The sequence below is a fragment of the Anser cygnoides genome, chromosome 36 (genome assembly GCF_040182565.1).
Source record: "Anser cygnoides isolate HZ-2024a breed goose chromosome 36, Taihu_goose_T2T_genome, whole genome shotgun sequence".
Taxonomy (NCBI): domain Eukaryota; kingdom Metazoa; phylum Chordata; class Aves; order Anseriformes; family Anatidae; genus Anser; species Anser cygnoides.
In genome coordinates this window covers 2,688,852-2,714,842 of record NC_089908.1, presented here as the reverse complement: position 1 = coordinate 2,714,842, position 25,991 = coordinate 2,688,852, and the positions used below count along the sequence as shown (strand labels likewise).

Below are 25,991 nucleotides of genomic sequence, written 5' to 3'. Positions count from 1 at the left end.
AGCCTGAGAAGCGCCGGCAGGCAGAAAGTTCCCATCACATGCCTGAAGGATGGCAGCACCAGCAGCAATGCTGCCGTCAGAGGATGGTTTCTCTGCGGCCTGCAAGATCAGGTACATGGCTGTCAGCAGATACGGAGAAGTGAGGCTGGGGACCACTTCCAGCATCATCCCTGGGCAAGGCGGCAATCCTGGAGAGAAGGCAGTTAGGGAGATGCTGCCGGAGCAAATGGTGCCTGAAGGGAAAGATGAATGGGGTGGAGGTGGCCCTGGCACTCCTCTGGGCTTCAGGCTGGGGAGGAAGGAGCTCACACTTGGTGGAAAGGAGGGAGAGGGGAGGAGAGAGGGTGCAGAGGGAGGGAGCATCCCTGCCCCGCTGCAAGGGCAAGCCTTGCTCTCAGGGGCTCTGAAGGAGGCCCGGTGCTGTGCCAGATTTACACAGCTGCAGAGCCTTGCTTAGTGCTGGCCCCTGTGCAGATAACAGGGAGGAAGCCCCAGCCCAGACAGGAAGAGGCAGTGCCCACATCAGGAGTGCAAGCTCCTGGAAACCACCAGGGACAGACCCCACACCTCCCTCTGTCCAATGGCACTGTGTCGGGGAGCCACTGCTGCCACCCTCCCTCCCTCCCAGCCTGCAGGTGGGGACACCATCCCAGTGCATCAGTGCAGGGTGACAACACCCCTCGGGACAGAGCTCCTGAGTACCCAGATACCCCCCCATCCCCGCCACGGGCTGGGGTCTGCCCCACAGTGTCTTCCCCAGCCCCAGCCCCGCAGGCAGGTGCTGTGGGAGGCTACGTGGGGTCCGAGCCCTTCCACTCAGCCAAGCCAGGATAACACAATGAGAGCTCCCCCGGGAGCTTGGGAAGCCCACAGGCTTTACCCCTGTACCACCTGATGCCCCGCATCCGGATCTCTTCCAACACCTTGCCTCGGCATCTCCCATGCCGGCAGTGATGCTGACAATAGCCTGCGGCTGGGAAGGGGGGCTGGCAGGGTCTGCAGGCAGATCCTATAGGCAACGGCCACCTGTGTATGGCTTTTCCCCATGCCCAAACCCCCCCAGCAGCCTCCCCTCCATGCATGGCTGCCCCTCTCCCCCAGGAAAGCGCAGAGAATGAAAGGCAGCTCAGCACCCGGCAGGACAATCGGGCTGCTCTCCAAAGCCGGCAGCACCCCCTGCCCACCCAGCCCAGCAGGCTCAAATCTCCGCAATGCAGCCTATGGTGTTAAACCGGGAGCCCACGAAACCCACAGCACGCAGAGTGGGGAAATCCCAGCAGAGTGGGGAAATCCCAAGCAGCAGCCGCTCACAGGGAGGACAGCCCAGGTTGAGGACAGACCTTTGTCTCTGCCTGCCTGTCTCACAGGCTTGCTGCTGGAGGAGGAAAAGGGGGGCAGTAGGGGACAGCAAGCAAAGATAACACCCCTAGGAGGGATGTCACAGTCATGTTAATCACTTGGAATTCCAGCCAGTGCAGACCCGGGTGCTGCAAATATGGGCAGCAAATGGAGATGTTCAAAGCTCTGAAATATTAGGATCCTTTCACAAGAGCCGAGCCCAGAATCCAGCACAGGAATTCAGTCCCCGCTGGAAGTCAAGATCAAATACGCGGAGAGGCAGGCACAGCACATGCGATCCTCAGCCGCCACCAGATCTGCAGCCCCCTGCGCCGCTCTCATCTCAGGTGTCTTCCCAGCAGGAGTGATGGCATGCGGGAGGACTGCGACAGTGAGCCCCGCATAGAGCCCAGCTAGGGACCGTCCCCTCCCCATCCAACTTACTCCACTTGTGGCAAGGTGCAGAAGCACTGCCAAGGAGAAAGGAGGTTTATCGGAGGAAAGCAGCAGCCTCGAAGCCTTGCTCGGCCAGAGGGGCAGCCCCGCGGGGTGATGTGCAGCCCAGCAGGCTTGCCAGCCCGTGTCATGTCCCTGGCAAGATGCGTACACCACACATGCAGGCTCCTGCTCAGCGCCTCAACAGCAATGAAAAGGCACGGAAGCTTCTGCCAGAAAACAAAGAGGCAGCGGCAGAGCTGGGGGAGGGGAAAACTCTCGGCTGCCCAAGAGGATCCCTGCAGAGGCAGCAGGATGCTGTCGGGCTGCACCACAGCTACTCACCCCTGCGAGCCCACCGTGGCACCCACTCACCCGGCGAAGGGAGGACGGAGGGTGGGCCGGCCCCGGTCCCCTCCCCAAGGACGCGTGGGATGGGAAGTGCTGCAGGATGCAAGCCAGGCCCAGGACAACAGCTGGCCACAAGGGGAAAATTCCTCCAGGCTAGCTTCGCTTCATGAAACACTGTGTCTTTCCACCTCGGGGTAACCACCATGTACCACCACTCCCAAGGGTAAAGTGCAGCCAGCACCATACGTGCAAGTTTTATGGCAAGGAGAATTTGTGGAGCTCAGCACTATGCATGCTCTGGAGTTGACCTTGCAGTGGCACAGCGGTGGTGGTTACCCCAGGGTGACAAAGGAAGTGCCCACAGTGGCCCCTGGCCACCCCACGCAGGGACAAGAGGGCAGGCTCCCTCCCTGTCCCCCTGCTGGTCCTGTGGGTGGCAGCCCGGGCATTGGGGACTGCGTGTGACTGTACAAACCAGTGGCTCCATCCCAGACCCTGGTGCCAACTGGAACCAACGGGAAATTTCCCACCGTTTGTGCTTACGAAGTCACCCACACAGAGGATGGCTGCAGGAAGCCACATCATAGAATCATAGAATCATCATAGAATGGCCTGGGTTGAAAGGGACCATAAAGATCATCTAGTTTCAACCCCCCTGCTCTGGGCAGGGTTGCCAACCACTAGAGCAGGCTGCCCAGAGCCACATCCAGCCTGGCTTTGAATGCCTCCAGGGTTCCAGTGCCTCACCACCCTCTGAGTGAAAAACTTCCTCCTAATTTCCAACCTAAATCTCCCCTGTCTTAGTTTAAAACCTTTCCTCCTTGTCCTATCACTACCAACACATGTAAACAAGTGTTCCCCCTCCTGTTTATACTCTTCCTTCAAGTACTGGAAGGCCGCAACGAGGTCTCCCCAGAGCCTTCTCTTCTCCAAGCTAAACAAGCCCAGTTCCCTCAACCTTTCTGCATAGGAGAGGTGCTCCAGCCCTCTGATCATCTTAGTGGCCCCCCTCTGGACCCGTTCCAAGAGCTCCACATCCTTCTTGTGCTGGGGGCCCCAGGCCTGCACGCAGTATTCCAGGTGGGGTCTCACAAGAGCAGAGTAGAGGGGGACAATCACCTCCCTCTCCCTGCTGGCCACCCCTTTTTTGATGCAGCCCAGGACACAGTTGGCCTTCCGGGCTGCAAGTGCGCACTGCCGGCTCATGTCCAGCTTCTCGTCCATCAGGACCCCCAAGTCCTTCTCCGCAGGGCTGCTCTCAAGTTCTTCTTCGCCCAGTCTATATAAATACCTGGGATTGCCCCAGCCCAAGTGCAATACCTTGCACTTGGCCTTGTTGAACCTCATTAGGTTGTCATGGGCCCACCTCTCCAGCCTGTCCAGGTCCCTCTGGATGGCATCCCTTCCCTCTATTGTATCGACTGCACCGCTCAGCTTGGTGTCATCTGCAAACTTGCTGAGGGTGCACTCGATTCCATCGCCTATGTCATTGATAAAGATGTTGAAGAGCACCAGTCCCAAGACCGACCCCTGAGGGACACCGCTTGTGACCGGCCTCCACCCAGACATAGAACCGTTGACCACAACCCTTTGGCTGCAACCAGCCAACCAATTCTTTATCCACCTAACAGTCCATCCTTCAAATCCATACCTCTCCAATTTAGAGAGAAGAATGTGGTGAGGGACCATATCAAAGGCTTTGCTCAAGTCCAGGTAGATGATATCCATCACCCTTCCTTTGTCCACCGATGCCATCACTCCACCATAGAAGGCCACCAGATTGGTTAGGCAAGATCCGCCTTTGGTGAAGCTGTGCTGGCTGTCTCGGATCACCTCTTTATCTCGTGCATGCCTTAACATGTCTTCCAGGAGGATCTGCTCCATGATTTTCCCAGGCACAGAGGTGAGGCTCACTGGCCTGTAGTTCCCCGGATCTTCCTTTCTCCCTTTCTTAAAAATCGGAGTAATGTGAGAAACTAAGTTGTGTTTTTGCAGTACAGAACTAATTTTCTGTATTCCAAGGTAGTCGTGTAGTCATAATAAGGAGAAATGCTAAGTAGATAAGTGGACAGTAGAAGGCCTCACTGTTCCAAAATAAGGTGGAAGACTGAGAAAAACAGGATGAGCAGTGTGAGAACAGTAAAACAAAGATCACAAGTTCTCAAAGCATAAGAAAGGGAAAAAAAAGGGAAAAAGGAGAAATTAAAGGGTTAAAAAAAAAAAGAAAAATTGTACATATATGGTATAGAGGAGCGTCAAGTAGCTTGTGAACCTGTAGTACTCAGCCAATGAGGAAACAGGGGAGGTGATCAGGTGTCAGGTAATAGGGAATAAAAAGTTATGATTTGTTTACTAAGATGCACTCCTGATTGACAGGATGCCCGCCATTGCAATCGCGAATAAAATAGCTTCACAGAAGAGCCTGTCTGAAGAAAATTATTTGAGATTTTTCTCACAATTTGGGGGCTTGTCCGGGGTCTTGTTGCCTGCCGAAGATTTCTTGCCACCACAGACAAGAAGGTGCACCCCACTGATTTCAGCGGTCCCGTCGGGGGCGGTGGGCTGTCTCGGTATGGCCGGCAAAGGACCGAGACTGTTAATCTGAAGACAGGATCTGCGAAGCTCTGGGGAGAAGGGAGGCCAGCACTGAAACACACAGACACAGCCCAGAGATAGTTCAGCCTGGATCGGGAACAGGCACAGGGATTACTGCTGAAAACCCAGACCGGGAAGCCATGCACGGACCAAGGTAAGGGAAACTTTACCGTATCTTGCCTCGGGCTGGGTTCGGGGAGACTCTTGTGTGGAGTGTGAATGAGACGCACTTTCAGTGCGAAGCGAGTGTGGAGTCCCGATCCCCGAGGTTCTGTAGTCCCGCGAGGGGACGAACGAGGTCCCCTTGGCTGGAGAGGGACGAAGAGAAAGAGAGACGAGCGAAAGAGAGTCTCGGGGGTTTGGACCCTTAGGTGTACGGCACCCCGAGCACGGTGAAGTGAGGTGCTCGGCAGAACACCCCACCTCTGTCCTAATCCTAGGTGAAGGCGTGTGGTACCCTGTGGGTGGTCAAGTCCACAGCAGCATGTCCGGAAGAGATGGGGATTAAGGGTTCCAAGAGTCAGCAGGGTGGGGGTGGAGACCCCGGGATTGTGCCTAAAGATAGCCCTTTGGAGAGAATGATAAGGATTTGGAAAAACAACCCAAAAACTAGGGAAAAAGATTTAAAAATATATAATTTAAAAATGGTTTGATATTGTGTAATTGTCTGGCCTAAAAAGCTAATAAAAGGAACTTCAGTATTTTGGCCAAAACACGGGTCTGATGAAAATTCAGGCTTGAAATTTATATGTAAATAATAAGGTTCCGTTTTCGGAGGAGGAATCAAGTTATGCTCCCTATAATGCTAATATTGCACCGGAGGCAGTGGCAGGTGCTCCAGGAGGGGAGACAGGGACTGCAATTGATGCTGTCCCTGGAGAAGTCACGCCGGGGAGCGCGGAGCGGCAGGAGCGGAGGTGGGGGAAAGGTCCCGATGGGACCTTGGGGCCGTGCAGGGCCGACGCGGGGCCGGTGCCACTCCCCCCTTACCAGCAGAGAGGTTAGGAGTTTTAAGAAGGAAATGAAGTCTTTAATTGAGGGCCTAGCAGAGCAGTCAAATCCGTTTCTAAGGCCTAATTTGTATTCCTGGGGGGGAAACGTCAATCTTGAGTATGTTATTCCCTGGAGAAGAATGTTTAGGAGGGGAATGATTTGCCAGGCAGCTATGCAAGAATGGGAAAGAACTAACACCCTCCCCGGACCGAGAGTAATTCCGATGGAGCAGAAATATCTGCTTATCTAACTGCTATAATAACAACCCACAACATAGAAATCATATGAGAGACTCGGGGTCAGAATTAGAAAGTACTCGGGGATGAATCCTGAGGACCCGGTAGCCCAAGGGCTCTTGAAAGTTCATTTTGTGATTAAAGCCTGGCCAGATATGCAGAAAAAGCTCCAGAAGGTGGGGGGATGGAGTGAACAGTGTGGGTAGTATGAAGGTGTATGCCAGGAGGGGAGATGAGAAGGAAAAGCAGAGAGCAAAACAAATGGTATTCACAGTGTACTGGGTAGTGAGGCAGAGGGGGAGATAGAGGGCCCAGGATGGAAAGGAGAGGAAGAGAGACAAAGGAATGGCAGGCAAGGAAAGCTACCTGTGTTGCAGCCTAAATCCTAGCAGGGACAGGCTTTGAGAAGATGTTTTAAGTGTGGCCAGACCAGCCACTTCAAATAGGAGTATCCGGAGTGGAAGAAGGAGGAGAGATTGTTGTTATAAATTCAGAATAGGGGAGTCGGGGCTTCTCAGAAAGCTAGTTCCCTGATAAATGAAAAAGTGTACCTCAAGGGCTCCTCAAGTGTACCTCAGTGGGGATCACACTGCAATTATCGTTGCAGGTAAAACAGACTTAGCATAGCAATATTAATAAAATTTATTACCTATCGCTGACGGGCTGGAGTAGTGAGAAACAAAGAAACAAGCTGGGGACACCTTCCCCCATCCACTCTCTTCCACCTCTTCCCTGCCCTGAGTGGCGTGGGGGGGGCTGGGAGTGGGGGCTGCTGTCAGTCTGTGGTGCTTCATTTCCCTGGCTCCTTCACGGTCACTCTCCCCTCTATTCTGGTGTGGGGTCCCTCTCGTGGGGTGCTGACCTTCCTGGTCTGTTCCTGAATGGGCTGCAGCGTGGAGATCTGCTCCTCTGCGGTACACCATGGGCTGCGGGGGGGTCTGCCTTCCCCACCAGGGGCCTCTCTGTGGGCTGCAGGGGGGCTTCGGCTCCAGCACCTGGAGCACCTCTGCACTGCATTCCCCCTCCTCTGCACTGACCTTGGTGTCTGCAGGGAGGTTTCTCACTCCTCACTCTCCCAGCTGCTGTTGTGCAGCAGTTTTTTTTCCCTTTTCTTGGATGTGCTCTCATAGAGATTTAAACTGCATTGCTCATGGCTTGGCTCTGGGCAGCGGTGGGCCCCTTTGGAGCTGGCTGAAACTGGCCCTTATTTAACTAACATGGGGCAGCTGCTGGATTCTTCTCACAGGGGCTACCACTGCAGCCCCCTCCACTACCAGAACCTTGCCATGTGAACCCAATACACTGAGGCAGCTAGGTCATTACTGGTCTGTAAAGTATCAGGGCTTAAATTAACTAATGAAACCCTAAAAAGTGATGGGGGTAGAAGGGGCTGGGATAACAGTGCCACTTTTTGGGGACACCAAGCTGAGACTAGGGATAGAATGATCACTGGGCAATTATTTTATGCACCCGAGGCAGGGACTAACTTGTTGGGAAGGGATTTGATGATGAAATTGGGCATTCAAATAGTAAATTGTTAGACTGGAATAACAGTGTTATTAATGGGGTGCTCTCAGGCCCTGAGAGCAAAGATATATTTGCCTTTGAGTGGAAAGACCCTGAAATGAGGCAGAAGCAGCAATGCAGATGGACAATTTTACCTCGGGGTTTACAGGGCCACCAATTTATTTGGGCAAGTTCTAGAACAGATTTTGGAGCAATTCCAACCTCCAGAGGAGGTGTTACTGTTACAATATGTGGATGATCCTTTATTGTCAGGACAGGAGAAAACAGCTGTGAAGGAAGCCACTAACAAGCTATTCAACTTTCTGGGAAAACAGGGCGTGAAAGGATTGGAAAATACATAAAAATTCGTAGAAAGAGAAGTCGAGTATTTAGGGCATCTAGTGTCTGAGGGGGAATGAAGAATAAATCCAGAGAGGATTCAGGGAATTGTTGAGCTACCCCTACCCAAAACTAAAAAGAACTAAAAAGTTTTAAGAGAGAGAGTCTTTTAAGGAATGAGGAGTCACGAAGCCCAAAGGAAAACAGATACTCCCTGATGGGAGAGAAATGCTGAATAAAGTGCTAATGAGGCAAATATTAACTGTTTTACATCAAGAGGGTCACTGGGGAATTCAAGCAACGTGTGACGCTGTGCTATGGAAATATGTATGTGTAGGAATATATATATATACTCTGGCTGAACAAGTATGCAGGAGTTGTGTAGTATGTCAAAAGGTAAATAGGAAAATTATCCGCGGTCAGCCCAAAGGAGGGCGAGAACCAGGAATGGTTTGGTTGGTCTGAACTTTTGGGTAGACCTGTGCGGTATCAAGAGTTGGACTTGATGATCCTTAAGGGTCCCTTCCAACTCAGGATATTCTATGATTCTATGATTCTATGATTCTATGAATTCAACGCTTCCAAAATGTACAGGTAGATTTTACAGAACTCCTTAGAGTAGGTAGATTTAAATACTTGTTAGTCTTGGTCGATCATTTGTCAGGGTGGGTGGAAGCTTTCCCTTCAGTATCTGCTACTGCGAACATAGTAACTAAAGTAATTCTAGAACAAATAACTCCCAGGTATGGAATTGTTGAAAATATTGACTCTGATCAAGGAAATCACTTTATGTCAGAAATATTGCAAGGGCTAATGTGGACTCGAGGAATTAAGTGGAAATTTCACACTCCTTGGCATCCTTCCTCCTCTGGAAGGGTGGAGAGGATCAGACAGTAAGGAAGCAATTGACTAAGTTCTGGACACTCAGCTTCCCCAAACGAAGTGCTTACCTTTGGCACCTCTCCGAATTCAAACTGCACCAAGAAAAGATGTGGGAGTTTCACCATATGAAATATTATTTGGGTTGCTGTACATGGACAAAAGGAATGAATTACCTCAATTTGAGACAAAAGACGCTTTTCTTAAGAACCATATACTCGGGCTGTCGTCCTCTTTGTCATCTCTCAGGAGCCGTGGACTGTTAGCTCAAACCCCACCCTTGGAAGCCCTGATCCATTCATTCCGAGAAGGAGATTGGGATCTGATGTGAACATGGAGAGAACTGAAACTGCAACCTGAGTGGGACGGACTGTTCCAAGTGCTCCTGACGACTGAGACGACAGGAAGAACGGCTGAGAAAGGGTGGACTCATACCTGGGTAAAAGCATCAGTTAACCCTGATACCTGAGAGACTGCATTAACAAAGACTTTTAAAGTTAAAACTGTTAAAACTATCTATTGTAAACCTTTAATTTCTCCTTAGAAGAATTCTTAATGAATTAATGAGTAAAAGGGACTGAATTACACAGAACTGGAGTGTTTCCAGGGAACACTCTCTGGAAGTGGGAGAAAAAGAAAGGAGGGTATTTAATCCCCACCAGAAGAATCCTTATTAGTTTGTGATTTTTATTGCTTTTCTTAATTATTATTTCTTAATTATTATAGGAGTGTACATATACATAGAAATGATGTATTTTAAGTTTATCTTAGTAATACCTATTCTCCATAGATTAGTGATAGGATGGAGGGAAAAATCAGCATTTCCAATTAATCCAGAACATCTCTGGAGTTCTATCTCGAAATAATTGTTGGATTTGCACCCAGATGCCTAGAAAGACTGAAAAGGCCTTGTCCCTGATTGCTATTTCCAGCAGCAACTGTGTCTGGATTCTCTAGATTTCTAAAAAGGACAGATCATACTCAGTCCCGGGAAGGAATAGATTTTGAAGTTGAGCTCCCTACACATAGTCCTGGCTACAATATACTGTGTTATCAAAGGTGCCTTTTAAACAACATTGATAGAAACTCAGGGGGCAGTATTACTGACCCTGGGTGTGGAAATATCCATGAAATAGGGAATAATCCATACTGTACTGAATATGGTAGCCACGGGAATGCTAATATACGTAATGCACACCAGATACAACATGAGAATCCTGTAACCAGATGGCCTGTCCCAAATGGCAAGGGGTGGTACTGGCTATGTGGCAATAAAGCCAGGAAGGTGTTGCCCCTAGGATGGAAGGGAGCTTGCACCCTAGAGGCAGTAATTCCAAATGTAACTATTATTGAAGACCCACAAAGCCGAAGCCCCTTGAGACCACACGCAGCATTAAGCGGACTCCAGATAATCCTCTAGTAAAATTCTCTAGCATTTCACAGTTTTGCAAGGTGGTTTTTGCCTTGGTTAAGGGTGAGTGAATTAGAAAAAGCTATTGTAAATATCTCAAAATACAAAAATATTGTAAATATATTGAAGATCTAGAAAATAAGTTAGATAAGTTTGCAAAAATAGTACTCTAGAATCAAATAGTATTAGACTTATTAATAACCTCATAAGGAGGAGCGTGCACTGTAAGTATTACTAGTTGCTGTATATATGTAGATCAAATGGGATGAATTTGACTGATCTCAAAAATATTTGGGAAAAAAAAAAAAACAAACAAGATGCTACATAGAGTAGCTCAAGATGACAGTTCCTGGGAATTTAGAAACATTTGGGAGAAACTAATTTCGTGATTACCTGAATAGAATTGGCTCAAACAACTATTTGTTGGTATCGTAATAATAATGGCATTGTGTATCTGTCATCTCCTGTGACATCCGAAGAAGAATATTGCACCTTAATGTTGGAAAACTCAAGACTGCGGTATGTGAAGAGATGCAAAAACAACAATAGGAGTAAGAAAAGAAGAGGGGGGAATTGTGAGAAACAAAGTTGTGCTTTTGCAGTAGAGAACTAATTTTCTGTATTCCAAGGTAGGGCATTGGGTAATAGGGAATAAAAGGTTATGATTTGTTTACTAAAATGCGCTCCTGATTGACAGGACGCCCGCCATTGCAATCGCGAATAAAATAGCTTCACAGAAGATCTTGTCTGAAGAAAATTATCTGAGATTTTTCTCACAGTAATGTTTCCCTTTTTCCAGTCACCGGGGACTTCACTCGACAGCCATGATTTTTCAAATATGATGGAGAGCGGCTTGGCAACCACATCAGCCATCTCTCTCAGCACCCTGGGATGTATACCATCTGGCCCCGTGGACTTGTACACACCCAATTTCATTAGGTGGTCCTGGACTTGTTCCACTGTCACAGTGGAATGGAATACGTTCCTCTCACCCTCTCCTCGAGGTTCAGGGTCTTGACAGACATAGGAAACTTGACCACCAATGTAGACTGAGGCAAAGCACTTATTGAGTACCTCAGCTTTTTCCGTGTCTGAGGAAGCCAGTTCTCCTGTCTCGTTTATCAGAGGGGGAACACTCTCCTTGGCCTGTCTCCTCCTGCCTATTTATCTGTAGAACCCCTTCTTGTTATTCTTCACATCCCTTGCCAAGTTCAGCTCCATCTGTGCCTTGGCTTTCCTGATCCTGTCTCTACACATCCGGACGACACCCCTGTATTCCTCCCAGGCTACACAACCCTGCTTCCACTTCCTGTACATTTCCCTCTTTTCCCTCAGTTTAAGCTGCAGGTCCTTGCTCAGCCATGCCGGTCGCCCGTCTCCTCTGCTCGATTTCTTCTGCTGGGGGATGGAGAGCTCTTGCGCTCTCAGAAGGGTGTCCTGAAAGATCTGCCAGCTCTGTTCCGTTCCTATGCCCTCAAGGACAGTTTCCCGGGGGATCCCAGCCAGTAATTCCTTGAGCAGCCGGAAGTTTGCTCTCCTCAAGTTCAGGGTCCTGACTCTGCTTTTTGCCAGACCCATATTCCTCAAGATCACAAACTCCACCAGGGCATGGTCGCTACAGCCCAGGCAGCCTCCAGTCTTAACCTCTCTAATGCTCTCTTCCACGTTGGTGAGCACCTGGTCTAGTAAGGCTTCACCTCGGGTTGGTCTGTCTATTACCTGGACCAGGAAGTTATCCTCAACAGACTCCAGGAATCTCCTGGATTGCCTGGAACCTGCCATGCCACTACCCCAGCATATACCCGGGTGGTTGAAATCCCCCATCAGGACAAGAGCTTGTGAGTGCGACAGTTCTTGCAGTTGAAGCAAGAAGGCCTCGTCAACAGACTCCCCCTGATCAGGTGGCCTGTAGCAGACTCCAACCACTAGATGTCCTTTACTGGACCGATCCTTGATTTTCACCCACAGGCTCTCGACCTGGTCATGGCTGTTTCTCAGGCACAGCTCTTCACAATCTATCCACTTCCTAACACAGAGGGCAACTCCACCTCCCCTCCTTCCTCGCCTATCCCTTCTGAACAGTTTGTAGCCATCAACGGCCACGCTCCAGTCATGGGAATCACCCCACCAGGTTTCCATGATGGCAACTACATCATAGTTTCCTACTAGTATGGTGGCTTCCAGCTCCTCCTGTTTATTACCCATACTGCATGCATTAGTGTAAATGCACCTCAGCTGGGCCACCTTTTGGGAGGGAGAAACCCTAATACCCTCCTGACCACACTCAGGTGTTTCCATAGTTACCAACCTCTCACCAACCCTTGTGTCCTTCCTGCAAATTGCTATGTCATCCTCATCCTTCACCAAGACACAAGACTGCGAGGTCTTGCTAGCACATTCCTCACCCAGAAGAACTGGCATGTCACATTCAGGCTCCTTTCTAGTGTCCCCAGTTCCACCCCCACCCCCCTTCATACCTAGTTTAAAGCTCTATCAATGAACCCTGCCAACTCCCATCCTAAAACCCTTTTCTGCTGGTGGAATAAGCTATTCCTGTCTGTTGTCAGCAGGCCTGGTCTCATGTAAATCGACCCAAGGTCAAAAAACATTGGTCCTGGTGGAGGACAGGGACCACGTCTGCTCAGCATGACATGACCAGGGCACCTACATGCTGCCACGTGTTCAATAGGACATTTGTCCAAGGGAGGAATTTGCCGGGTCCAAGCAGGACTAGATCATCACCACACTAAGTGAAGCACAAACATTAGGATTAACAGTCCTCTCGGCCTGACTATCTGATGTGCCAAGAGGAGGAATAACACCCTGGGGTTGGTTATTCTCACATCAGAAGCCCTGGAGAACTCTATCCTGACCTGTTTAACTTGACCCTAATGGAAAGGCAAATAACTTACTGTTAACTCCCATGCTGTTCACTCCCTGTCACAGAGAAGCATGACCTGAGCGGGCAGCAGGAACAGCCTGCTCCTCGTTGCTGCGTGAGCCCCTGGCAGGGTGCACTAGGGCTGGTGGCTGAGGCTTTGCAAGCTGAGGGAAGTCTGCACGGCAATCAGCGGGTGATGGGACCCTTCTTGCTCAAGCCTCAGCTGCCCCTTCTTTTCTCCCTCAGTCAACACCCGCCCCCAGCCACCACCGCACACAACCACAGCCATCCACCTTCCCTCCTCACTGTGCCCTAAGTGCCTGAAACCACCCACACTGCCTGATCCCACATCCTCCACCTTCCCCACATCCTCCACACGGCAGCCCGGCTCTGCATCCCCTGCAGTGTGCTGCTCTTCGCTCTCACCCCACATCCCTGTCCTCCACAGCCAGCAGACCCTGTTTAGGTGCATCCCCCTGCATATCCAGAATCACAGAATGGTCTAGGTTGGAAGAGACCTCCAAGATCACCTAGTCCAACTTCTGACCTAACACTAACAAGTCCTCCACTAAACCATATCACTAAGCTCAACATCTAAACGTCTCTTAAAGACCTCCAGGGATGGTGACTCAACCACTTCCCTGGGCAGCCCATTCCAATGCCTAACAACCCTTTCAGTAAAGAAGTTCTTCCTAACATCCAACCTAAACCTCCCCTGGCACAACTTTAGCCCATTCCCCCTCGTCCTGTCACCAGGCACGTGGGAGAATAGACCAACCCCCACCTCGCTACAGCCTCCTTTAAGGTACCTATAGAGAGCGATAAGGTCGCCCCTGAGCCTCCTCTTCTCCAGGCTGAACAATCCCAGCTCCCTCAGCTGCTCCTCTTAAGACTTGTTCTCCAGACCCCTCACCAGCTTGGTCGCCCTTCTCTGGACTCTCTCGAGCACCTCCATGTCCTTCTTGTAGTGAGGGGCCCAAAACTGAACACAGTACTCGAGGTGCGGCCTCACCAGAGCCGAGTACAGGGGGACAATCACCTCCCTAGACCTGCTGGCCACACTGCTTCTGATACAAGCCAGGATGCTGTTGGCCTTCTTGGCCACCTGAGCACACTGCTGGCTCATATTCAGCCGACTATCAACCAGTACTCCCAGGTCCTTCTCTGCCAGGCAGCTTTCCAAACACTCATCTCCCAGCCTGTAGCTCTGCTTGGGGTTGTTACGCCCCAGATGCAGGACCGGCACTTGGCCTTGTTGAACTTCATACAGTTGGCCTCAGCCCATCGCTCCAGCCTATCCAGATCCTCCTGCAGAGCCTTCCTACCCTCGAGCAGATCAACACACGCACCTAACTTGGTGTCATCTGCAAACTTACTGAGGGTGCAGTATCCTCAGCTCCTTACCCGAGCAGTGTTCCCTCCTGATCTCTGCAGCTCACACCATAACCTACACCAATCTCCCCCCATCCCTGACTGCTGCCCACCTACAGCCCTGCCAGCCTGAGCCTCCTCACACACACACCCCACCAGAGCCAGTGATGAGTCCCCAGCTGGCAGAGTCACAGCAATGTCACCTTTCCCTACCTGCTCTGCTGCTCACCAGGTCACCGCAGAAGGTCCTGGGGACACTGCATTACCCAGAGTGACTCTGGGCACAAGCATCAAAGCTACAGATTGGAAGATGGAGCAGGCGGAGTGCCTGCGGTGAGGAGGGCAGCAAGGACTGTGCACACAGCACTGACCCCGTGGGAAGAGTCCCTTCTCGCCACAACCCCTCTTGCGATACACTTCCTTTTACCGTAAGAGCCCTCCAAGGGAGGCTCTTGGGCACAGACACGTGGCTAGGCGTCACGAAGCTGCAGCCTGCAGATAAGGCGGCAGCAGCTGCAGGGACATCCAGCATCTCTTCCACTCCCCGTGCTAGACATCTACATGACACAGGAGGAGGAGATACCACCCGCACCCCCACCCAACTCATCCCTTTCCAGCTGCGATTTAGGAAGTCTCAAGGCTATGAAGGCCAGAGCAGTGACACAAGCTGGGCAGGAATTCAGGGTGAGGCTTTGGACGTGTTTGACTGTAAAGAACTAGATGAATCCAGGAGGGCTACTGCAAGGAAGAGGCATTTCCACCATGAATTCAGTGTCCCATGTCTTGTCAGGGAAAGGCAAAATCTCTCCTTCCAGTGAGGACTGAAGATAAGAGAGAAACGAGAAACTCTCTGCTGGCATTAGGAAAAGGGTGCCACAGCTGTCATCTGAACACTCCCACTGTTGCTCAAGCAAACACACAAGTGCACAAGCCTCTTTGAAGCACAAGAGGGCCTGGGATGCCTGCTTCCAGGCATACTCAAGCCAGCAGGGCAGCACCAGCTCCTGCTTCACCCCATGGAACTCCCAAACCCCCGGTCCATACCCCAAACCTCCAGTGCATCCTGCGGCTGCACGCAGTGGGGAAGGCCTCGGGATGGAGGTGTTGGATGGAGATGGCAGCATCAAGGACGCCAGGGCCCATGTTTTGGGTGGCAGAGGACCTGCCCAGGGGCTAGCACCAGCACACCAGCAGGTGCAGCCTGTAGGGACTGCACAGCACCGGGGCGTCTGCATATCAGCATCCTGCATCTTCACTGGGGCGATAGCAACAGGGATGGGTTCAAGACAGCCACGTCAGACAAGCCTCCTGCACAAGACACAAGTTCCCACGTCTGTCCATACAACACGAAGACCCTCCTGAGCAACCTCGGCTTGCTGCGCTGCTACAGCTCAGAGATCTTAGAAAGCAGCTTAACCATCACCAGCAGGTCCAAAACACCAACCCTGGTGGCAGCTATGTCACAAGACACACAGACATCCCCCCAAATCTGATGTCCATAGGAGCCCACGAAGGAACTGAGAGCTCTCCACGGACCACCAGACACCAGAGAGTCCCTGGTCACACAGTGACTTACCCATGCAGGTGGGAAGAAACTTCAGGGGCCTCTTGGCTCAGACAAGTGGACCCCACTGCTCTCAATGAACAAGTGTTGTAACAGGGATATCCAAGTAACTCAACAGCGCCCAGAGTGGGGTTGAGCAACAAGCAGACGGTGCAGAGAGGCGGCCAGGGGAAGGGAGTGCACAGCGCTCGCACCGAGTCGCAGCCCAGCAGCAACAAGCCCAAGGGAAAAGTTGAGATGAGCAACTTGAGAAGGGAGCTGGGGACAAACGCAGGCTCATGGAAATGTCCTAGACCTTGAAAACCCACATAAAAGTGTCTGGGGAGCCTGAATGCCAGGGGCATCCTCTGCCAGATGGGGAGGCACATGTAGCTGTTGCTGCAGGTCAGCTCTGCCCAGGCTATACGCTGCCCCCTTTGCTCTGTTTTGTTACTCTTGCAGACAGGACAGGTCAAGCACTAAAAATCCTTTTGGCACTTGCACATGGGACTCAGGCTTCTGGAGCATCAGACACCAGAGTCAAAGCTAGGAGACTCAATAAATCACAGATCGAAGCTGTTTCTGAAGACAAGACTGATGAAGCTGCCAGCAGCCAGCATCACAGGACAGGATCAGGAAAAGAGCAGCCATGAGAATAAAAGGCTGGCAAAGAAACAGAAAATACTGGGAGCAAGTAATTCTTTCCAGACAGTACTTTGGGCTCATATCAGCCTCCATCTGCTCCCTATCTGCTTGGGATGGTCAGGCAGCTGGAGCCTTTAAAAAGACTACTGGTGACTTCCCCCTCCAATTGTCACCATCTCTGGGCCTGGGACAGGCACCACAGGGAAGATAAACCCAGAGCCCTTCCAGCTGTGGAGCTGGGGGCTGGCATCCTCTCCAGGCCCCGAAAGCACAAGCATCCCCCTGCAGATCACAGCTCCATGCTCCCAGCAGAAAAGAGTGGGTGGTTTATCGTCCTGTGCTTTGCTGCCATGGTGCCTTTTATTTATGCTTGAGCAGGGAGGGAATAGCACGGTGCTCTGGGGAGAAGGGCGCTCCAACTGAGATAGGTAGGGGTAAAGCAATGAGCTGGGTGATGCTGCAGCACCTCTGTTCCCAGCACTGCAGGTACTGCACGGCTGAAGTGAACCAAGCCAGGAGAAGGGCTGCTGTTTGCTGTGCCATGGCCAGGGGATGGACAAACAAACCTCCAAGCCCTCTGTGTACCTACAACCACGTCAGTCCAACAGACCGTGAGCTGTTACACTGCCAAGTGCCCCGAGGGCTGCAGGACCAGGCAGCGATGCAGGTAGGAAGAGACCTCATGGTCCAGTCCTGCTTGGAGTGGGGTCAACCTCGAGCAAGTTGCTCAGGGGCTGGCCCTGCCGAGGGCTGAGGCTTTCCGAATTTGGAGATTGCTCCCCCTTCTCTGGGCCCTGCTCCAGAGTTCAACTGCCCTTGTGGGGAAATATTTTTCCTAATATCTAGTTGGAATTTGCCTTGATGCATCTTGTGCCGCTGCCTCTTATCCTGTTCCTGGGCACTTCCCAGGAGAGCCCGGCTCCGGCTTCTCTCCAAAGTCTCATCAGGCAGCTGCCGACAGCAGTGACACCCCCTTTCCCTCTCCCAGGCTGCACAGACCTGCTGCTCTGACTGCTCCTCTCCTGTCCTCCAGCCCCTCATCACCTCCACGGCCTCATCTTCACTCACCACCACCTGTGTGGAGCCCAAAACCTCCCAGGGCAGGAGGAAGCCCTGCAGGAGGAATGGGGCAAAAGGTTAATCTGCAGAGACTGAGCTCACAGGCTGAGATGGGCAGAGAAGCTGGCCAGCAGGAGGGAGCAGTCACCCGTGCCAGGGAGGGACACAACCACCTCCTGCCCCAGCTGGAGCCTCCTGCAAGCAGGCACAACACACAGCAGCCTCCCTTCCCTTCCCTTCCCTTCCCTTCCCTTCCCTTCCCTTCCCTTCCCTTCCCTTCCCTTCCCTTCCCTTCCCTTCCCTTCCCTTCCCTTCCCTTCCCTTCCCTTCCCTTCCCTTCCCTTCCCTTCCCTTCCCTTCCCTTCCCTTCCCTTCCCTTCCCTTCCCTTCCCTCCCCTTCCCCTTCCCTTCCCTTTCCCCTTCCCTTCCCTTCCCTTCCCTTCCCTTCCCTTCCCTTCCCTTCCCTTCCCTTCCCTTCCCTTCCCTTCCCTTCCCTTCCCTCCCCTTCCCCTTCCCTTCCCCTTCCCCTTCCCTTCCCTTCCCTTCCCTTCCCTTCCCTTCCCTTCCCTTCCCTTCCCTTCCCTTCCCTTCCCTTCCCTTCCCTTCCCTTCCCCACCTCCAACAGGCTCATCAGGCAATGGACACGATGCAGGGCCAGGGTTCCCGGGTGTCTCTAGAGGATGCTGGAGCCCATTGATTGCCATCCCTCCCAGCCAAGGGTACAGCCAGGCAGGACAGGAGGTACCTGCAGCCAGCTGCAAGCCTACAGACCTGAGGGACGTTGAAACAAGAGACTACCCCAAATACAGACTAGTGGGGGGTGTATTTGATCCATGGATCTGGTTGGCAGAGATACCAAGTACCTACTTTAGCACCTGCTACAAAATACCTAGCTGGGAAAGCCAAATGCCTACTCCAGGAAGACTGGCCCTAAATACACAGTGATTTGCTTTCACCACTGGCCCTACTTCCATCATTTCCATGGGGAACTGGCCCTCAGCAGTGACGAGCAGAACCACCAGGAGTCAAACTCAGCAGAGACCAGCTGGGCTAGATAGAAATTAAACAGCCCAGAGCTGGAGGAGGTGAGCAGCCATCCAGGTCCCCCAGGACACCCCCCAGTGTCTGCAGCACTGCCAGAGGGGCACAAATCACGCAGGGGATTTCTGCAGCTGTGGCCCATATCTGCAGAGTATCATCTCCACCCCAGCTCTTCTCCCTCACTTAGTACAGACCTACCTCTTAGCTCTCTCTGCCCCAGCAGGGAGTGTTCCTTTTTCCATCCTGCCTCTCCCGTTCTCTTAGCGTGGAGGGGAAGGTTACCAGGCAGGACCCGGCCAGGACAGAGACTGTCCTGGTTTCAGCTAGGATAGAGTTAATTTTCCTCCTAGTAACTGGTAGGGTGCTGTGTTTGGGATTTAGGATGAGAAGAATGTTGATAACACCATGATGTTTTAATTGTTGCAGAGCAGTGCTTACACCAGGCCAAGGACTTTTCAGCTTCTCGCTCTGTCCTGCCAGCGAGCAGGCTGGGGGTGCAGCAGGAGCTGGGAGGGGACAGACCCAGGACAGCTGACCCAAACTGGCCAAAGGGGTATTCCATACCATCTGACGTCATGCTAAACAATATATAGGGGTGGCTGGCCGGGGTGGGGGGCCGGCTGCTCGGGGATAGGCTGGGCATCGGTCAGCAGGTGGTGAGCAATTGCATTGTGCATCGCTTGTTTCGTACACATCAGTAGTAGTAGTACTGTTATCATTATTATTATTATTATCCTTTCTTTCCTCTCCTAATAAACTGTCTCTATCTCAACCCACAGGCTTCATTTTCCTGTTTCTCTCCCCCATCCCAGAGAGGGAGGGGGGAGGGTGAGCGAACGGCTGTGTGGTGTTTAGCTGCCGGCCGGGTTAAACCACAACAGTCCTTTTGGCACCCAACGTGGGGCACGAAGGGTTGAGATAACGACAGATCTGACCAGAGTGTGTTAAAACAAAATTCTTATAAGCATTACATCAGTTTAATAGTTGCTAATCACAATGCCGATTTTTGTGATCTCAAGTCTGCTGCGCCTGCTTCCAAACTGAGTTATATAGCACATTACTTACTGTATGTGTTCCCTGTTGTGTTGCCCATCACTTGTGGGGGTTGGTACAGGGTTATTATTTCGCTGTGCTGTGTAACACTGGCTTATGATATGATAAAATTACCGGCCATGAGACTAATCTGGTATTTATACTCAGCATTGTCATCAACTCCATACTTTGGGAACCCTACCTCAGAAACTATTAACAATTACACCTTTCACGCTTTTTCTTCAGGGACCCAATCTATGGAGGGGTCAGGGGAAGATGTTTTTTCCCACTTGTTCACTCTCCCTTTCTCCTCTACCCCTTTCTTCTCCTCCAGGCGAGTTATGGTACCTTTCCAAAACTTCAAATATCCTTATGATGTTCAGAGCAGCATGTTCTTATTCTTCCGTGTCCTGAATGTGCTTCAGGTTTTGTCTAAGGTTAAACAAATACTTAGGAATGTCACCCAGAGATCTGTCCTGAGGTAGGATAGTTATGAGTGGCAGGGAGAGTGGGTGGATATGGGCAGGCATCTAGAGCAGTGGGCACCTCCATTGCTTTGGAAATTCACTCCTGAACAACGGAAAAATCCTAAAAAACTGGTAGAATGCTTGAAAAAGGTGTGTCATCACCCTGGCAGTACCAGACAAAAACGAATCACTGCAATGTGCTGGGGCTTGGCCTATGCTTACCGAGCTCCATTCAATGCCAATATAACCCCAGTGACAGACCCTGCAGCCACTTCAACCCCTGAGACAGGCCCAGCAGCCACTCCAAACCCTACAATTGGCCCCAAGGCTGAGCCAGGGAAACAAACTGTACCAGTGTCAGTTGCACACGTAACCATGATGAAAAAATGGTTTAGAGAGCTAGATCATTTAGAACGCAGAGAAACTCCTGCTAAGACTAGGTATGGAGAAGATGAGGCCGGGCCATCAGAGGAACAGGAGGATGAAGATGAAGATGTCGAAAAAACAACAACTACCCGAACCCTATACCAGCATGAGCTACGAGATGTGCGAAAAGATTTCGGTTGCTGTCTAGGTGAGCACCTTGTCACCTGGCTGCTCTGGTGCTGGGACACCGGAGCCAATTGTGTGGAATTAGAGGGCAGGGAAGCCAGGCGGCTGGGATCCCTTGCTAGAGACGCAGGCATTGACAAAGCAATTGGAGATAGAGCACGATCTCACAGCCTCTGGAGGCGTCTCCTGTCAGCTGTGAAGGAAAGGTATCCCTTCAAGGAAGAACTTGTATGTCTACCAGGCAAGTGGACCACTATGGAGAAGGGAATCCAGTACCTGAGGGAATTGGCCGTACGGGAGGTGATTTATAGGGACCTAGACAACGAACAAATATCCACAGATCCAGATGAAGTCAAGTGTACACGACCCATGTGGCAGAAGTTTGTACGGAGTGCACCATCATCATATGCCAGCTCATTGGCAGTAATGGCCTGGAAAGAGGATGAGGAACCCACAGTGGATGAAGTGGCTAAACAACTCCAGCAGCACGAAGAAAGTCTCTCCTCTTCCCTACAGGCCTGCGTCTCGGCTGTGGAGAAACTTTCTGAAGAGGTCCACCAACTTAAAGAGAATTTATCTTCCTCCCCAACCTGTACAAACCAGTGTCTCAGCTATTAGGGGTAAGCATCCATCCGTGCAAGGAAGACGATATAGTGGGTACACACCCCGTGCCACCCTGTGGTTTTACCTATGTGACCATGGAGAGGACATGAGAAAATGGGATGGAAAATCTACTGCGACCCTAGAGGCACGGGTACGTGAGTTGCAAAGAAAAACAAGTGGGAAAAAGGGGTTCTCTGAGAAGCTTGCTGCTACAGTTTCCAGCAGGCAGTCCCCCAGACACAGAAATGAAGATTCTGACCAGGATTAGAGGGTCCCTGACTCCAGCCAGGGGGAGGAAAGGGACAATCGAGTTTATTGGACTGTGTGGATTCGATGGCCTGGCACGTCAGACGCACAGAAGTATAAGGCTTTAGTAGACACCGGTGCACAGTGTACTGTAATGCCATCAAGCTATAAAGGGCCAGAGCCCATCTGTATTTATGGTGTGACGGGGGGATCCCAGCAGTTAACTGTATTGGAGGCTGAAGTGAGTCTAACCGGTAATGAGTGGCAAAAGCACAGTATTGTGACCGGCCCGGATGCTCCGTGCATCCTTGGCATAGACTATCTTAGAAGAGGATATTTCAAGGACCCAAAAGGGTTCCGCTGGGCTTTTGGCATAGCTGCCTTAGAGACAGAGGACATTACACAGTTGTCTACCTTGCCCGGTCTCTCAGAGGACCTTTCTGTTGTGGGGTTGCTGAGGGTTGAAGAACAGCAAGTGCCGATCGCTACCACAACTGTGCACCGGCGGCAATATCGCACCAACCGAGACTCCCTGAGTCCCATCCATAAGCTAATTTGTCAACTGGAGAGCCAAGGAGTGATCAGCAAGACCCATTCACCCTTTAATAGTCCCATATGGCCAGTGCGAAAGTCTAATGGTGAGTGGAGACTAACAGTGGACTATCGTGGCCTGAACGAAGTCACGCCACCACTGAGTGCTGCAGTGCCGGACATGCTAGAACTCCAGTACGAACTGGAGTCAAAGGCAGCCAAGTGGTATGCCACAACTGATATTGCTAATGCATTTTTCTCCATCCCTCTAGCAGCACAGTGCAGGCCACAGTTTGCTTTCACTTGGAGGGGTATCCAGTACACTTGGAATCGGCTGCCCCAGGGGTGGAAACACAGCCCTACCATTTGCCATGGACTGATCCAGTCTGCGCTGGAGCAGGGGGAAGCTCCTGAACACCTGCAGTACATCGATGACATCATTGTGTGGGGTGACACTGCAGAGGAAGTTTTTGAGAAAGGGAAGAAAATAGTCCAAATCCTTCTGAAGGCCGGTTTTGCCATAAAACAAAATAAAGGACCTGCATGAGAGATCCAGTTTTTAGGAATAAAATAGCAAGATGGACGTCGTCAAATCCCAATGGATGTGATCAACAAAATAACAGCTATGTCTCCACCAACTAGCAAAAAAGAAACACAAACTTTCCCAGGTGTCGTGGGATTTTGGAGAATGCACATTCCAAATTACAGTCTGATTGTAAATCCGCTCTACCAAGTAACCCGTAAGAAGAATGCTTTTGAATGGGGCCCTGAGCAACGACAAGCCTTTGAACAAATTAAGCAGGAAATAGTTCATGCAGTAGCCCTCGGGCCAGTCCGAACAGGACCAGATGTAAAGAATGTGCTCTACACCGCAGCCGGGGAGAATGGTCCCACCTGGAGCCTCTGGCAGAAAGAACCTGGGGAAAGTCAAGGTCGACCCCTGGGGTTTTGGAGTCGGGGATACAGAGGATCTGAGGCCCCCTACACCCCAACCGAAAAGGAGATATTGGCAGCATATGAAGGAGTTCGATCTGCTTCGGAAGTGGTCGGTACTGAAGCGCAGCTCCTCCTGGCACCCCGACTGCCGGTACTAGGCTGGATGTTCAAAGGAAGGGTCCCCTCTACACATCATGCAACTGATGCCACATGGAGCAAGTGGGTTGCACTGATTACTCAGCGGGCTCGAATAGGAAAGCCCAGTCGCCCAGGAATCTTGGAAGTGATTATGGACTGGCCTGAAGGCAAATATTTTGGGATATCATCAGAGGAGGAGGTGGTCCGTGCTGAAGAAGCCCCACTGTACAACAAGCTACCGGAAAATGAGAAGAAATATGCCCTGCTCACTGACGGGTCCTGTCGTATTGTGGGAAAGCATCGGAGATGGAAAGCTGCTGTATGGAGTCCTACACGACGAGTTGCAGAAGCTGCTGAGGGAGAAGGTGAATGGAGTCAGTTTGCAGAAGTGAAAGCCATCCAGCTGGCTTTAGATATTGCTGAACGAGAAAAGTGGCCAGTTCTCTATCTCTATACTGATTCATGGATGGTAGCAAATGCCCTGTGGGGGTGGTTACAGCAATGGAAGCAGAACAACTGGCAGCGTAGGGGCAAGCCCATCTGGGCTGCTGCATTGTGGCAAGATATTGCTGCCCGGGTAGAGAACCTGGTTGTAAAGGTACGCCATGTAGATGCTCATGTGCCCAAGAATCGGGCTACTGAAGAACATCAAAACAACCAGCAGATGGATCAGGCTGCTAAGATTGAAGTGGCTCAGGTGGACCTGGACTGGCAACATAAAGGTGAATTATTTATAGCCCGATGGGCCCATGACACCTCAGGCCATCAAGGTAGAGATGCAACCTACAGATGGGCTCGTGATCGAGGGGTGGACCTGACCATGGACACTATAGCACAGGTTATTCATGATTGTGAAACATGTGCTGCAATCAAGCAAGCCAAGCGGTCAAAGCCTCTTTGGTATGGAGGACGATGGCTGAAATATAAATATGGAGAGGCCTGGCAGATTGATTACATCACACTCCCTCAAACCCGCAACGGCAAGCGCCACGTACTTACAATGGTGGAAGCAACCACCGGATGGCTGGAAACATATCCTGTGCCCCATGCCACCGCCCGGAACACTATCCTGGGCCTTGAAAAGCAAGTCCTATGGCAACATGGCACCCCAGAGAGAATTGAGTCAGACAACGGGACTCATTTCCGAAACAACCTTATAGACACTTGGGCCAAAGAACATGGTATTGAGTGGGTGTATCACATCCCCTATCATGCACCAGCCTCTGGAAAAGTTGAACGATACAATGGACTGTTGAAGACTACACTGAAAGCAATGGGTGCTGGGACATTCAAAAATTGGGATGCACATTTGGCAAAGGCCACCTGGTTAGTCAATACTAGGGGATCTGCCAACCAAGCTGGACCTGCCCAATCAAACCTGTTACACACTGTAGAAGGGGATAAAGTTCCTGTAGTGCACGTAAGAAACATGCTGGGTAAAACAGTCTGGGCTACTCCTGCCTCAGGAAAAGGCAAACCCTTTCGTGGGATTGCTTTTGCTCAGGGACCTGGATGCACTTGGTGGGTAATGCAAAAGAATGGGGAGGTCCAGTGTGTACCTCAGGAGGATTTAATACTGGGTGAGAATAGCCCATGAGTGGAATTGTATTATGTTAATTATTATATAATACTGTATGTCATCACTATCATGATTGCTACATGCCGATGTCCTATTAATGGTATCACAGTAACAGCCACGCAGATAATGATGAATGAATTTTGATAGAAATGGAGAAGCACAGAGATGTGATGGAACGAGAATGGGCTTCGATGTGTGACGATCCAACATCACACACCATCTTGCAATCACAGAGACATGGTGGGACAGCTCGCGTGACTGGAATGCTGTCAGGGAGGGCTATGTCCTTTCTAGGAAAGACAGGCTGGGGAAGCGAGGGGGTGGGGTTGCCCTTTATGTGAGGGAGCAATTAGAGTGTACCCAGCTCCACGTGGGAGAGGGTGAAGGACAAGTGGAGAGCTTGTGGGTGAGAATTAAGGGGTGGGCTGGTATGGGGGACACTGTTGTGGGGGTATACTACAGGTCACCAGATCAGGAGTAGGTCGATGAGGCCTTCTACAAGCAGCTGGTAGTAGCCTCACGATCACGGGTGCTGGTTCTCATGGGGGACTTCAATTATCCAGACATCTGTTGGGTAAGCAACTCGGCCAGGCACGCGCAGTCCAAACTGTTCCTACAATGCGTTGAAGACAATTTTCTGATGCAGGTGGTGGAGGAGCCGACGAGGCGGGGGGTGCTTCTGGACCTTGTCCTTACCAACAGGGATGGGCTTGTTAGGGATGTCAAGGTTGGGGGCAGCTTGGGATGCAGCGACCATGGGATGGTGGAGTTCAAGATGGAACTTGGTGGAAGAAGTAAGGCTAAAAGCAGGATTGCTACCCTGGACTTTCAGAGAGCCAACTTCGACCTCTTCTGGGACCTGCCTGGGGGTATCTCCTGGGCTAGGTTGCTAGAAGGCAAGAGTGCTTGTGAAAGCTGGGCAACATTTAAACAGCACTTCTTCCAAGCTCAGGATCGGTGCATCCCTAAGAGTAGGAAATCGTGGAAGGGGGGCAGGAAACATGCATGGATGAGCAAGGAGCTCATCGACAAGATCAAAAGGAAGAGGAAGGTCTATGAAATGTGGAAAAAGGACCTGTCCTCTTGGGAGGAGTATCAAAGTGTTGTCAGGGCCTTCAGGGACGCGACGAGGAAGGCTAAAGCCCACCTAGAGATGAGGCTTGCAAAAGAGATAAAGGATAATAAGAGATAATAAGAAGGGTTTTTTAAAGTACGTAAACAGTAAAAGGGATAATGTGGGTCCCTTGCTGAATGAGGGGGATGTCCTGGTAACAGGAGACGCCG

General features: G+C 51.2%; 1 protein-coding gene across 13 annotated transcripts in view; it reads right to left on the bottom strand.

The window, feature by feature from the left end:
* The window catches only part of LOC125179683 (atos homolog protein B-like), a 57,862-nt gene that overhangs the window by 12,406 nt on the left and 19,465 nt on the right, over positions 1 to 25,991 (bottom strand). For 2 of the 13 annotated variants that reach the window (XM_066986924.1, XM_066986921.1), the window contains exon 1: positions 17,523 to 17,848. The exons of 9 other annotated variants lie outside the window; for them this stretch is intronic. The gene's annotated coding sequence lies outside the window, so the exon portion shown is untranslated. Of the gene's footprint in view, positions 1 to 14,548; positions 17,502 to 17,522; positions 17,849 to 18,198; positions 19,195 to 25,991 lie in introns of those variants that run through there. 2 more of the 13 variants (XM_066986922.1, XM_066986923.1) reach the window with 2 other exon arrangements.